This window comes from Equus przewalskii, chromosome 10 (genome assembly GCF_037783145.1).
Source record: "Equus przewalskii isolate Varuska chromosome 10, EquPr2, whole genome shotgun sequence".
NCBI classification, from domain to species: Eukaryota; Metazoa; Chordata; class Mammalia; order Perissodactyla; family Equidae; genus Equus; species Equus przewalskii.
Window position 1 is genome coordinate 32,113,763 of NC_091840.1, and position 12,817 is coordinate 32,126,579.

Consider the following 12,817-nt stretch of genomic DNA (forward strand, 5'->3'; position numbering starts at 1 on the left):
GGGGCCAGCCTCCAAGTGAGTTCTCCATACTGAATTCTGCCCAGAATCTCTTTCTTCTTTGGGTGGAGGGAGAGGGGAGAACTCCGGATAGATAGCTTCATATTTGTCCTATAACAACTTTTTTATTGTTTTCTGTTCTCTGAAGATATCTTCAAGCTTGCCTTTTATTTATTTAAACATAATAAGGAAGAAAAGTTACTTATTGTCTGTAGTCTGATGGTTTCCATAACTAAAGTCTCTCTAGATCTGCTTCTATTGGCTGTTTTTGCTGGTTCTCACTCATGGAGTCAGGTTTCCTTGTGCACCTGGTTATTATGGCCCATAGTCCAGTATTCTAAAAATTACTTATAGGAATAATGTGAGGCCTAATGTAAAGGTACCTATGCCCCAAGATCTGCTTCTCTAATGTGTTGGAGCCATACCAATCTGAGCTCACCTAACCAAGTCCAAGGCTGAGATTTCCTGGACCTGGACAATCTGGGTAATTGGAACCTGGGTTGTAATTCTGCATGCAGGCTGCTCCACTTCCAGGTCACCCTCACCCAAGGGTGTAGCCCTGGGGCTCCCAGCTTACTGTGGAGAGGGCCTCATCTCCTTGGGCTGCCTCCTGGCTTCCATCCTGCCCTCTCTGCCCAGTGCGCTGCAAGGCCATCCAGGATCGGTAACTCTCAGGACAAAAGCAGCCTCCATCCTCATTCACCTTTCTGGTTCCCATTCTTCCCGCTCTGTTGACCTAGTCATTTCTTGCTGTCTTGCCAGCAATTTAATACTATTTAAGAAGGTTTCAAAAAATATTTTATGCAGCTTTCATAGTTGTCTCCAGTGGGAATGTTGGTCCAAATAGTCTAGCCCACCATTGCTAGGAAGTCTCATCCTCAAAGCTTCTCAAGAAATAACCGACTCAGATCAAATTTGGGAAATTTGATGTATGTGTCTTAAAACAAAATCATCAATTTTTCAACACACACATCTTTAATTGTGCTCACTGAGTCTGCAGCTCACAGAAGCACTGCAGCTCAAAGAAGGAAGTCTGGAGGCAGGAAAGGAAGATGGTAAGAGGCACCTGCTGTACCAGGCTCGCTAGCTCTGCCACTGAGCCACTGTGCGACCTTGGCCAATAATGCCAGCTCTGGGCTGGTTTTCTCATCTGGAAAATGAGAAGAAGAAGAAGAAGAACGCCTGTCGCACAATGTTGTCACAATGTTGTCACATGGATTAAATGAGACGGAGTAATACACACAAAGCCTTTAGCACAATAAGTGACTGATAAACGTGATTATTGTTTTTATCCCTAAGATGCTGATGTCCTCAGACACACGTACACATACTCACTAGATTGCCTGTCTTCCCCACAGTGTACGCAGATCTGGTCAACCACTGCCTTAGTTAGCGATGATTTGAATAAATCACTCAATTCCAGTGGTCTGTTTGCTAAGGCTCTCATTCCGAAGGCCTTCGAGGCAGGCCTCTGGATTTTATCTCCCTAACTCATTCTGTGACCTACAAATTGAAAGGATGACAATAATTCAGATGTGGAAAGGGAAGGAGATCCCCCCTTGATAAAAGGTACCCCTGCAGCCACGTGGCAAGTTGTGCTGTTGTGATAAAGAGGAAGGCTGTTTGAAAATAATCAAAAATTCTCTCGGGAAGCCCAATTATATTTTTACATCAAGAATCAAAATGCTGGTGCTGCTGACTTCAGCCTATCATTCACAAACCTTTTATCCTGTAATTAAGCCAGATCTGCTGCTGGGCTAATTCTTCCCTGAATGACACCACCCTTTGAGCCAGCCCGTATGTCGGCAGAAGACTTCACTCTGATGATCTATTACACCAATACATCACCGCAGTGAGCTGCCTCCTTAATGATTTATCCATAACACATCATCAGAGCGAGGCACACTCATAATATATTGCTCAATAAGTCCGCGGTGGCCAAGGGGGAAAGCCACGGACTGCGGCCGAGTCCGTGCCCTTACATGGTTGGTGTCAGCGCCCAGGGTCCATGCTGGGCTCTTCCTTCCTAAACAAAGGTTTATATAGCTGGGAGGGCTCTCATGCCAATAGGCTTTTAAAACATGAAGAACCAGGACCTTAAGAAAGTCCTATAAATCCCAAGCAGAAAAGCCCCTCAGTGGGTAGTGGGGTCTACCCTTCTAAGCCTGTCAAAGAGGTAGGAAGCCTTTTCTTTAAGCCCTAACTTAGTAGAAGGCCGGGGCCACTGCACTGCTCAACTCCAAGGGGGTGCCATTCACATGTAGTCTGCACAGACAGTGCCCCCTAGAGTTGTGCAACGAGCAGCCCGAGTCACCTCAATGGCAGCCCTGTAAGAGACCCTGGTTAGGAGCGCAGACTCTGGTCTCAGGCAGCCTCGTTGAACTCCAGGTTCCAGGAATAATGGTCCTATTTCATGGGGCTGCTGTGAGACAAAACAAGAAAATGTATGGAGAGCACCTATCACATTGTAAACACTCTTCAGGTGTCAGCCACCCTGAGAGCAACCTTAGCAAACCCTGAGAGCCAGGAAATCCAGAGTCCAGGGCTGGGGGAGCAGGTGGCCCCTGTGTACTGTGTTCTTCGTTCTGTGGGGCCTAATTTTTATGTATTTGTACCCTGCTTCATTAAAAAAAAAGGGAGGACAGTGGATTAAAGAATGTTTACAGAAATATATACTAGGATAAAAATAAAGAGATGGGGCATTTGGCAAAAGGAAAGAAAGATTAAACAAGTTGAAACAAAAGTGGTGCATAAAACACCACCAAGAATGGGCCAGGGTGGGAGTGGTGGGCACACTCACCACCCAGGCGGGAGTGTGGATCTGCACACTCGTTCTGGAGGGCAACTTGGCATCACTGAGAAAGCTGAAGGTGGGCACACCCTACAGCCCAGCTATCCCACCTCTAGCTGCCTGCCGTGGCTCAGAGGAACTCTTGCACACATGCACAAAGAAACAGATATAACAATGTTGCCCCACAACATCCTGGAGGCAGCAAAAAACAAGAAACCACTGAAATGTCCACCAAGAGGAAAATAAATGTATAAGAGTGATAGCCAGCTCTTAAACAGTACACACTATGTAGCAGGCTTATTTTAAACGCTCCACATCTACAGTCATGCACCGCAGAACGATGCTTCAGTCAGTGACCGACTATATATACGATGGTGGCCCAATAAGATTAGTACCTTGTAGCCTAAGTGTGTAGTAGGCTACACCATCTAAGTCTGTGTAAGTACCCTGTATGATGTTCACACAATGACGAAGTCGCCTAACGATGCATTTCTCAGAACGTATCCCCGTCTTTAAGCAACACTTGACTGTATTACATTATTTAATCTTCACATCAAGTCTATGAAGTGGGTGCTATCATTAGCCCTATTTTACAGCTGAGGAAACTGACGCATTAAGAGGTTAATTTGCCCAAAGTCACAGAACCAGTAAGTGGCAGAGGTAGGATTTGAACCCTACCATTCTGGCCCCAGGGCCATGCTCTTAAAAACTACATAATCATTTGTCTAGTCTGATAGTGGTACACTATACAGCAGTGAAAAATGAATGAACTAGAGCTGCATGCATCAACACAGATAAGTTTCAAAACAAAATTCTCGAGCAAAAAGAAAAAAATTACAGAGGGTTACATATACTATGAAACCACTTACACAATGTTTTGAAATATGCTAAACAATACTATATTTTGTTACAGATGCATACATTTGTAGAAAAAGTATTATTTTTTAAATAGAAAGGATAAACACCCAGTCCACAAAGATATTCGCCCCAGGGATGGGGAAGAGGAGGGCTGGGGTCGGGACTGTGCGCGCAGAGCCTTCATTTGTCTTTGTTATGCTTTACATCTGAAGCTGGGTGGTGGGTATGTGAATGTTTGTTATACATTCTCTATAATTTTTGTATGCCTGAAATATTTCAGAATAATCAGAGCGAATGCCATCATAAGCTCCTATATCAGAGCTGCATGTGATTGTCAAGTTAACTCTGAATTTCCTCACAGCCAAAGCTAAGAGGGAAACTAAGATACCAAATTGGACAAGATCACAAAAGTAAGCCATCCCAGTTGTGCAGAAGAAGCACAGGTTTCCTTTGAATCAAGGTGTGAAAGAAACTTTTCCCATGGGTCTTCAGAGTGGAAAAGACGGTTAATAACATTCCTACAGAAAAAAAACAAAGGGAGCATCAGACAACCATTTCCTAGTGTCCCCCAAGGCCTGCCAAAGGCTTACTGTCAAAGCAGGACTCAGAAGAAGCTGATCTAGGAGAGACCCATGTCTCCAGCCAACATCTGGCACATTTCCAGAGAAACAGGCCTGTGTGGACCAAGAGGGAAGCAGGCAGACCCTGGGGACTGGTGCCTGGAGAGGCCTGAGATCAACTTCACTTGGGGCAGGACTGTCCCTCAAATTCCTTCTCCTGGCCCTGGGACACAGCTGTGGACGCACTGTCAAGGTACCCCCACAGGCTTCGAAGATGGAGAAGTTGCGGCCCTGGGACCAGAAGGCATCCACCCTTTGTCTAGAGCTGCTCAGCATCAGTCTGACTTCTCGGATGCTGGGCCCATCCAGCCATCTACTTAAACCTAAAGGTTTAAAGGTTTAATCCTAAAGGCTCTTATCCTCATTTTACAAAGGAGGGAGTCAAGAGGTAGTCGATACAAAAAGAGAGAGAGGCATAACTTATGTAGTACTCCAAAGGCAGAGGAACAGTGTCAGTGCCCTAGGGCTGCCATAACAAATTGCCCCAAATTGAGGGGTTTAAAACAACAGTATTTATCCTCTCACAGTTCTGGAGCCAGAAGTCTGAAACCAAGGTGTTGGCAGGGTTGGTTCCTTCTGAAGGTTCTGAGGGACCATCTGTCCCCTGCCTCTCTCCTACCTTCTGGTGGCTCCCAGCAATCCTTGGTGTTCCTTGGCCTATAGATGTGGCACTTCAATCTCTGCCTCCATCTTCATATGGCTGTCTTCCCTCTGTGTGTGTCTGTTTCCAAATCCCTCTCTCCTTATAAGGACACCAGTCATTGGATTAGGGCCCACTCTACTCTAGTATGACCTCATCTTAACTTGATTATGTGGGCAAAGACCCTATTTCCAAATAAGGCTACATTCACAGGCAGCAGCAATTAAGATCTCAACATATCTTCTAGGAGGACACAACCCAACCCAATACAGAAGCGTAGTAAGTGTTACTACACAGAGGAACTAACGTGGAAATATGCCAGTGGAAAGAAGGGGGGATCTAAGTTAGCTGCCCCACATCTGTCACAGCGGAAAGCCAAGAGACAAAGACTGCAGTTGGTAAAGCGAGAAGCGATGGTAGAAACTCACTCTTGCATGAAGGTAATCCCTTGAAGGACGAAAACCAGAAATGGTCAACAGTGGTTGGCCCCAGGAACAGGCCCGGGGTAGGAGGTGGTGGAGAGCCTGTTCAGGGGACTTCGGGGAAATTTGAATATGGACTGGGGATTAGGTGATATTAAAGAATTACTGTTAATTACCATTTTTTTAGGCTTAATGACGGTATTGTGCCAATGCAGAAAAGGTCTTATTTTTCGGAGAAGTGGGCTGAAGCCTTGGGTGAGGGAGGTCATGTTGGGACTTGCTTTAAAATACTTCAGAAAAAATGTAGATGGGCAAATATGGCAAAACATTAACGGTGGTTAAGTCTACACGACAAATATATGGAGGATCATTATACTATTCTATCTACATGAGTGTTTCCATAATCAAAATTTAAAAAGCGAAAAGATTTTAAATAAATATTTAATAAGTCTTGGAACATGCTTGCTCTCCCCATCTTTGCACCTCTTCTTGGACCCGTAGCCCAAAGAATAGGTCTTTGAAGTTCTTGTAGTTCAACTCCCTTATTTTACGAATGGTTAAAAAGGCTTAATGACTTTCCAGAGTCACACAGCCCTTTAGAGGGTGAGCTGGGGCCAGGCCGGCGTCTCCAAGAGCCTCACCCAATGCGCCATCTACTGTCCCATGCCATCTTCTGCCCCATTTTTAGGCTAAAGGAGCTATTTCTAAATGTCAGTAAAGGATGGCAGTACACTCAGTTCTTTTTTTTTTAGGCAGACATTGCCTATGGATCATTGAGTTCTCATGTGTAAGAAATCTTGATTATACTCTGAAAGCTTTATCGTCTTCAACGTGACAGTAAAGTTCACTCAAGTCCTTTAGATCTTAAAGTAGCCCCTTTGGGCTTTGGCAATGCGTATGTCAGTTGAGCAATAAACATCTGTCATCTATCTTTCATTAATATTAATTATAAGTAGCCTGTGGCTCAAGGGACTTAAGTCTTACAGATGAGATTTCCCTAAATTTGACCTTCTTGACTTTATAGGTATTCGAAGTGGTTCTTTTATGAAGCCAGTCTAAGCACTTCAGTAATAAAAAGAGGAAGAACAAACAGTCCCAACCCTGCGAAGATGCTGTATGGAGGTCAGGCTGCCCAACAGGCTGGAAGAGGCACAGCACGAATGCTGCAGGTGGGGGACATTCTGGGGCCCTTTATTTGCCTGGAGCTTAGGTTCTCAGGCCCCTCCTCCTCACCTGGCCTGTCTCCCATGGCCCCTTTCTCTTCTCTCACATCCCAAAGTGCGGAAGTTAAGAATGGGTCAGGGTTGCCCAAGACAAGCTTTGTCCTCTTAGGATTTAAATTGGAATTTTTCTGGGATTAAGCCAGCTGCCTCTTGTTCTAACTTCAGAGGCCCCATGAGTGTGGCTGGACAGGGAAACGAGACGGGGTTCAGGCACACTCACTGAGGTGACCGGACACCGGAGCCCTGAGCCCTCCCTTCCTCAGTCTGAAAAGGGAGACCCTGCTCACGTTATGAGAGTTAGGCTGTGACTCTGGCAGTCGCGGTAACACAAGTCCATCGTCCCTGACATCATACCCTGAAGGGGCTGGAAGCTTTGAGGAACCAGAGTGACATATATCCAGGACAGGGGGCTGGTTCCCAGCGGGAAGCCAGGCCTGAGGAAGGGGATGAGCTCCAGGAGGGCTGAGAGCCTCGCCCTGAGCTGGAGATGGAGCAGGGCCATTTCACCTCACTTGGCAGGAGCCAGGGGAAGCTGGTGTTGCAGCTCAGGATCCTTCTGTCTCTGTGTTTAATATTCAAGAGACAATCCTGAGCATGCTTAGGGTTTAAACTGAGCACCCCAGGAGAGGGTTTGAAGAACAATCTGGCATTTCCTGCAGAATTCATCAGCAGGTAGGGACTAGACCAGTCACCCTCGCCTGTCGCTATGCCGTCTGAGTCCACAATCGCCTGGCTCTGCTCTGTTTCTGGGGGAAGCCCAGCCCCGGCAGCTCCACAGCCATTTTCTTCTTCCCCATATCTTTATTTCGTTTACAAATTGAGAGTTTACAAAGTTCTGCCACACCCAGCATCTTATTGGGCACTGCACCCCTAGACATACTTGGTGCAGATATTATTATCCCCATGTTATAGATGGGGAATCTATTCATTTATTCATTCATTCACTCAAACACACTTTCAAAGATCTATTAGGCTCCAGATCCTGTGCTAGAGCCGCATGTGGATCAGAAGGGTTAAGTGACTTGTCTAAAGCCACGGTCACGTGGGGAGTGGCAGCACCAGGATTTGAACCTGGTTCTTTTGACTGAGACCCAGAGAGGAGAGGCCCAGAGTACACACACACCTGGGTAGCATTTTAGCTCTTGCGCTCCTCGGGTTTAGCATCCCAGGTGACCAGAGGCAGAGGGGGCCCGTGGCCCACCCGCAGACCAGCCGGGGTCAAATGGAGTGAGAGAACCGTGGCACAGTGGGAAGAGATAGATCCTTCTGGCCTCCAGGCCTCACTCCCACCCCGCCCACCATTTCAGCCCTGGCAGCACCTTGCCCTTCACTGGGAGGAAGACCAGAGGGAGTTCCAGAAATTCCTGCCCCAATTGCCCAGCAGCCCGGGTCCCAGGAACAACATCTCTGAGGCTGGACCCTGGCCTCTAGGTAGCGACCCTCTGGCTTCCCTCCACAGTCTGGGGCGCAGCAGGGGAGAAGGAAAGGAGAAAAGTTTGCCACACAGAGGATCGGGGAGCAACAATGAGGAAGGAAAGAAGAGACAGAAGGAATGCCTGCCTTCAAGGCACTAGTTTCTACACACACAGCCTGCCTCAGATATAATGAAACAGCAGCAAGTTTTTCAGTGAAACTTACCAGTACTGGGTGAGTTCCAACAGTGGACCGTTCCCAGGATGTTCTTTGGTTTCCTCCTCTGTGTTTTTTTAATTGATTGATTGATTGATTTGGTGCTAGGAGGTTGGAAGAAGATAAAGGAGATAGTAACTATTGGGGGAAGATGGTTGAGAAAAGACAGGTGGTTAAACAAGTGGCTGGTGGAAAGGTACACAATACCATGTTTTGGTTTCTTCTCCGTTTTAACCTCATGCACATTTGCCTCCCCCCGCCCCCCGCCCCGTGGGAATCAACAGTTGCCCAGAGCCTTCCAGGTAGTGAGAGCAAAGACTCCCCACGAAGAACTCTGTTCATGCTCACATTTAATCCATAGAACAACTCGATGAGGTCGATGTATTGTTCCTGTTTTACAGATAAGGAAATTGAGGCTCAAGTTTTTCACTAACTCCCCCAATGTCACAAGACAAAGCAATCGATCAGGGTTTCAAAGGTGGGTCTGTCTCTCCGAGGTGTGGGTTTTTTCCACAGCTCCGCACTACCTCCCTGCCTGCATGTCCTCTCCCTCTGTCCTCCACAGCAAATTCGCAGATGTGTCACTGACTGGAGAAGGTTAGGAAACACGGCTCCGGACAGAGTCTCCAGGGGTTCTGGAGGTAGCTCCTTCCTCTCCTGCTCCTATTATGGGACGAGCACTGCTGGTTGCCCTGCAGGTCTCTGTCATTTGTCCGGTAGCCTATCCACTCCCATCTTTACCTTATCCCAGGCACCCTAGGACCTCAGCTTCCTAAATCTCAGCCAGAACATTATTTTGCAAGGACACTTGCCAACCTTGAAAGGCAAGGTACCCTGAGGCAAGGAAATACAATCCCCTTAGTGGAAGCGCATGAGAATGCAGCGCCATCTAGTGGTGCCGGGGCCAACAGTCCCAGGCAGTGACATTTTCCAACAATCAATATCTCATTATTAACCATAATCACAACCTGATGTTTACTTTTGGAGAAATGCTCAGCAGTGAGGGATACAAACGCACTTTTCTGCATGTTTCAGAGGCCTGCGGTCCTAAATGCCACAATGACTATTAAACAGTGTCCTGCCCATGAGCAAACAGGAGGGAGGAGAGATTGATCGTGCATCTTTTTCATCTAAGCTGCTCACCAAAAACAAAGCATCTGTTGAAGCCACTGACCTTTCACTAACTGCTGGAAGGAAAATGCTTGATAAATAATAAATAGACCACTATTGGATGTTGCTTAGAACCATCTTTTAATTAAAAGAACTGAGCAACCAGAAGGTCAGGTGACTGACATTTAAGTTCCAGTCCAGGAAGAGCATCAATCGAGGGGAAAATTGTACCCTAAATGTAATTTCATTGTTAGCTCGCATTCAACAGAAGTCCCCTCTCTGTAATCTGTTCAGATGGGGGGCGGTGCTGGTGACGCTTGGTAGGGGACAAAACACTTCACTTCCTGCCTCCTTCGCCTTCCCCTGGCAACCTTTTCGTTTCTGTGCTGCAGCAATAACCACTTGTCTGGTTCAGCATCTCCACAGAAACTGCTCCAGTGCTGGGCTCATCCAATCAGAGGCCCTCTTGCCACATTGAACGCTACCCTAGGAGTGACATGAAAGCCATTTCCTGTGTTTTCCACAGGAGGGCAGATGCCCTTCCTCCACCAGCCAAGGTGACCTCACTCAAGTTGCTCGCTGAACCTGCCCTGGCATCCGTCTCACCGAGCCCCGTCAAAGGCTCAAACACTTGACTCACCTAGCCCGTCAGTCCTCTACCTTTTGGGCTGTTCTGGAATGGAGCTCAGGAACAAAGTAACGACCTCGCCCCCCCTTACCCAGGTCACCTTTCCTTGTTCCAAGCTCCATCGTCCTCTAGCTGAGGCAGTGCCAGCTTGCTTTCGCTATCAGAGCCACACCATGGCATATGCCCTAGCTCCCATGTCGTCAGGAAAACTGCCAGCCCAGTGTGGAGTCAGGCTTGGTCACAGGTGAAAGCCTGGAAGGGTGGATGAGGCCCCACAGCTCCAGCGTGCCTGGTCTGGATTCCCAAGAGCAGAGGCAGGCACCAGTGCCAGCCTTACAGAGAACCTTATCATCCCATTTGAATGACTGTTTAAAAAAAGAATGTGTCGAACGTTTTTAAGTGGTAAGCCATCATTTACGCAGAGAGAAGGTTATCATTTTAACAAAATCGGGAATCCTCTGGAGGCACAGATTTTTCTGTAATACCACTTTCATTGTCAGAGAAAACAATGCTAAATATTATACAAAAAGAATTGGGCTTGCCTTTTTTTTTTTAAAAGGTTTTATTTTTCCTTTTTCTCCCCAAAGCCTCCCGGTACATAGTTGTATACTCTTCGTTGTGGGTCCTTCTAGTTGTGGTATGTGGGACGCTACCTCAGAGTGGTTTGATGAGCAGTGCCATGTCCGTGCCCAGGATTCGAACCAATGAAACACTGGGTTGCCTGCAGCAGAGCGCGTGAACTTAACCACTTGGCCACGGGGCCAGCCCCTGGGCTTGCCTTTTAAGGACACACAATCAAGGGTCGGGTCTACCCAACAAAAGCAAATAAATAAAACCTGGTGAATCCAGGACCACTTGAACAAGCCTTGCTCTTCAGATGTTGGAAGACGTGGGACCTATTTCCTTTGCCGGCTTTCTCCCTCCTCCTGTCCTTTAACTGAGAGCATTCACCTGGCTCAGCCCCCATCAGCCTGTCTCTCTACACTTCCCCTTGGAGAGCTCATTCATTGTCCTGTCTCCAGTCCTTACCCCTGTGCTAGATTTGCTCCCCACCTCCCAGACACCTAGCCTGTATCTCTGTCGGCTACTTGGATGTTGCACCATTACCTCCAACTCAGTACGCACAGAATTGAAGCGGTCTTCTCTGAAAGTGCCAGTTCCTCTTCCCCACCTTGCTGTCTATTAGTGATGCTGCTCTTCTCTGATCACTTGGGTTTGTAATCGCTGCCTCCAAATTGGAATCGCTGGAGAAAGACCATGTCTTTCTTCCTCCCTGCCCACTCCAACCCCTCTTTATACCACATCCAGGCAAAACTTCCTTCCACCTGACATTGCTTCCTTTCAACACGTTGCCTCCCTGCTTGAACTTTCTTACACCCAACTGAACTCCTCTGTCTAGTTATCGAGGCCACCATGGTCTGACCCCATCCTATCTGTTCAAACTGTTCTCCACTGCTCCTCAAGAGAGTAATAGAAGCACCTGCCACCTATATTGCAAGTGACCTTGCATTCATTGTCTCAACTAATTCTCACAATACTAACCAGAAGCCAAGGAGGCAAACATTATTCCTATTTTGTAGTCTGAGACTGTGACAGGCACAAGGTCACACTAGTAAAAACTGGAGTAACCAGAACTAGAACCCACATCTTCAGATGTCTTGCAAAAACTTCACTGGACACATGCCTTCCTCAGCTTCAAACCCACAAGGAGGGTCTACTCCTGAAGGATGTGTTTAAAGCCTCAGTAGATACAATGAGAATTTCTGCCCTTCTTTATACTCTGACTAGGGAGAGGACAGTGACACTGGAATGGAAGACTGGGGTAAATGGGGCAGGGCGCCGTGGACCAGGTGTGCCCACTGCACTGAAGGGCGTATCAGTGCAACCTGTAAGGGGCTCAAAGGGACTAGAGACTTGATCTGAACATTAGGTAACGCTTCCGAGCAGGGACACCATTTGAAAAGGGCAGTGAAGGCACAGTTTCTAAAGACGTGGTAGCAGGGAGGGTGCAGCTGGCATTAGAAACAGCACACACTTCAAATCCCAGCTGTCTCGTCCTTCCAGGCTCCCTGTGCAGCAGCCTTAGACTAGTCCAGAGCTGACCCTTCTCCCCAACTCTCCACCAGACTTTTGTATCATAATTTAAAAGGATCCCTGTTCATCTTATTGTTTCACAAGTCACTCATCTTCCCAACTACAGTTCAAGCTGCTTAAAGGAAGAATGAGGTCACAGTTCCATCCACCCCAAACACTACAGGGACCTGATGAGTGCTTTTGCTCAGCCCGACTGTGGGAAGAGTTCTGAACTCCTCAAGGAAGCTTTGCACCTTTCACTGTTTTGAGCACTGAGATTCAACCTGAAGAAGGCTTGCTATAAGGGAGAGTCTCTCTCCCTCCTACCAGGCTGAGGCCCTCCTCATGAGTCCCAGTCTGGTTTAACAAGATCAGAATGTACTGGAGAGGGGGTGGGGAAACAGCCCCCCCCCATACACTGCTGGTGGGAGTATAATTTAGCATGATTTCCAGGGAGGATAGTATCAGAAGTCAAGATGTGCCATTCCTTGATCCAGCAATACCACTGTGAGAACACATCCCAACGCCATACAGCCCAGCTGCAGCACCAGAAATCACAGACCCAAACGTTTCTGTCTCTTGGGCACTGATTAAATCACTACGCATCCATACAAAGGGTCTGAGACACAGTAAGTGGAAAAACAAGGTTACAGAGCAGTATGCTGTATCCTTGCGTATATGCGCAAAATATTTCTGGAAAGCCACACAAGCAAATGGTGATAGCGGTGGCCTCAGGGGAGGGAAAATGGGAGGCTGGGGGATAAGGGTGGGAGGCAGACTGGCCTTCATCTTTAAATTCTGAACCACGTGCATGTATAATTTTGTA

At 47.3% G+C, this 12,817-nt stretch overlaps 1 long non-coding RNA gene across 1 annotated transcript; it reads right to left on the reverse strand.

Annotated features, from left to right (window-relative positions):
• Window positions 1-3,303: 3,303 nt before the first annotated feature.
• Window positions 3,304-10,214, reverse strand: LOC139073930 (uncharacterized). The gene is made up of 3 exons (XR_011523125.1): window positions 9,931-10,214; window positions 8,190-8,284; window positions 3,304-4,164 (listed from the first exon to the last, which is right to left on the reverse strand). It is a non-coding gene; the product is annotated as an uncharacterized lncRNA (long non-coding RNA).
• Window positions 10,215-12,817: the final 2,603 nt, after the last annotated feature.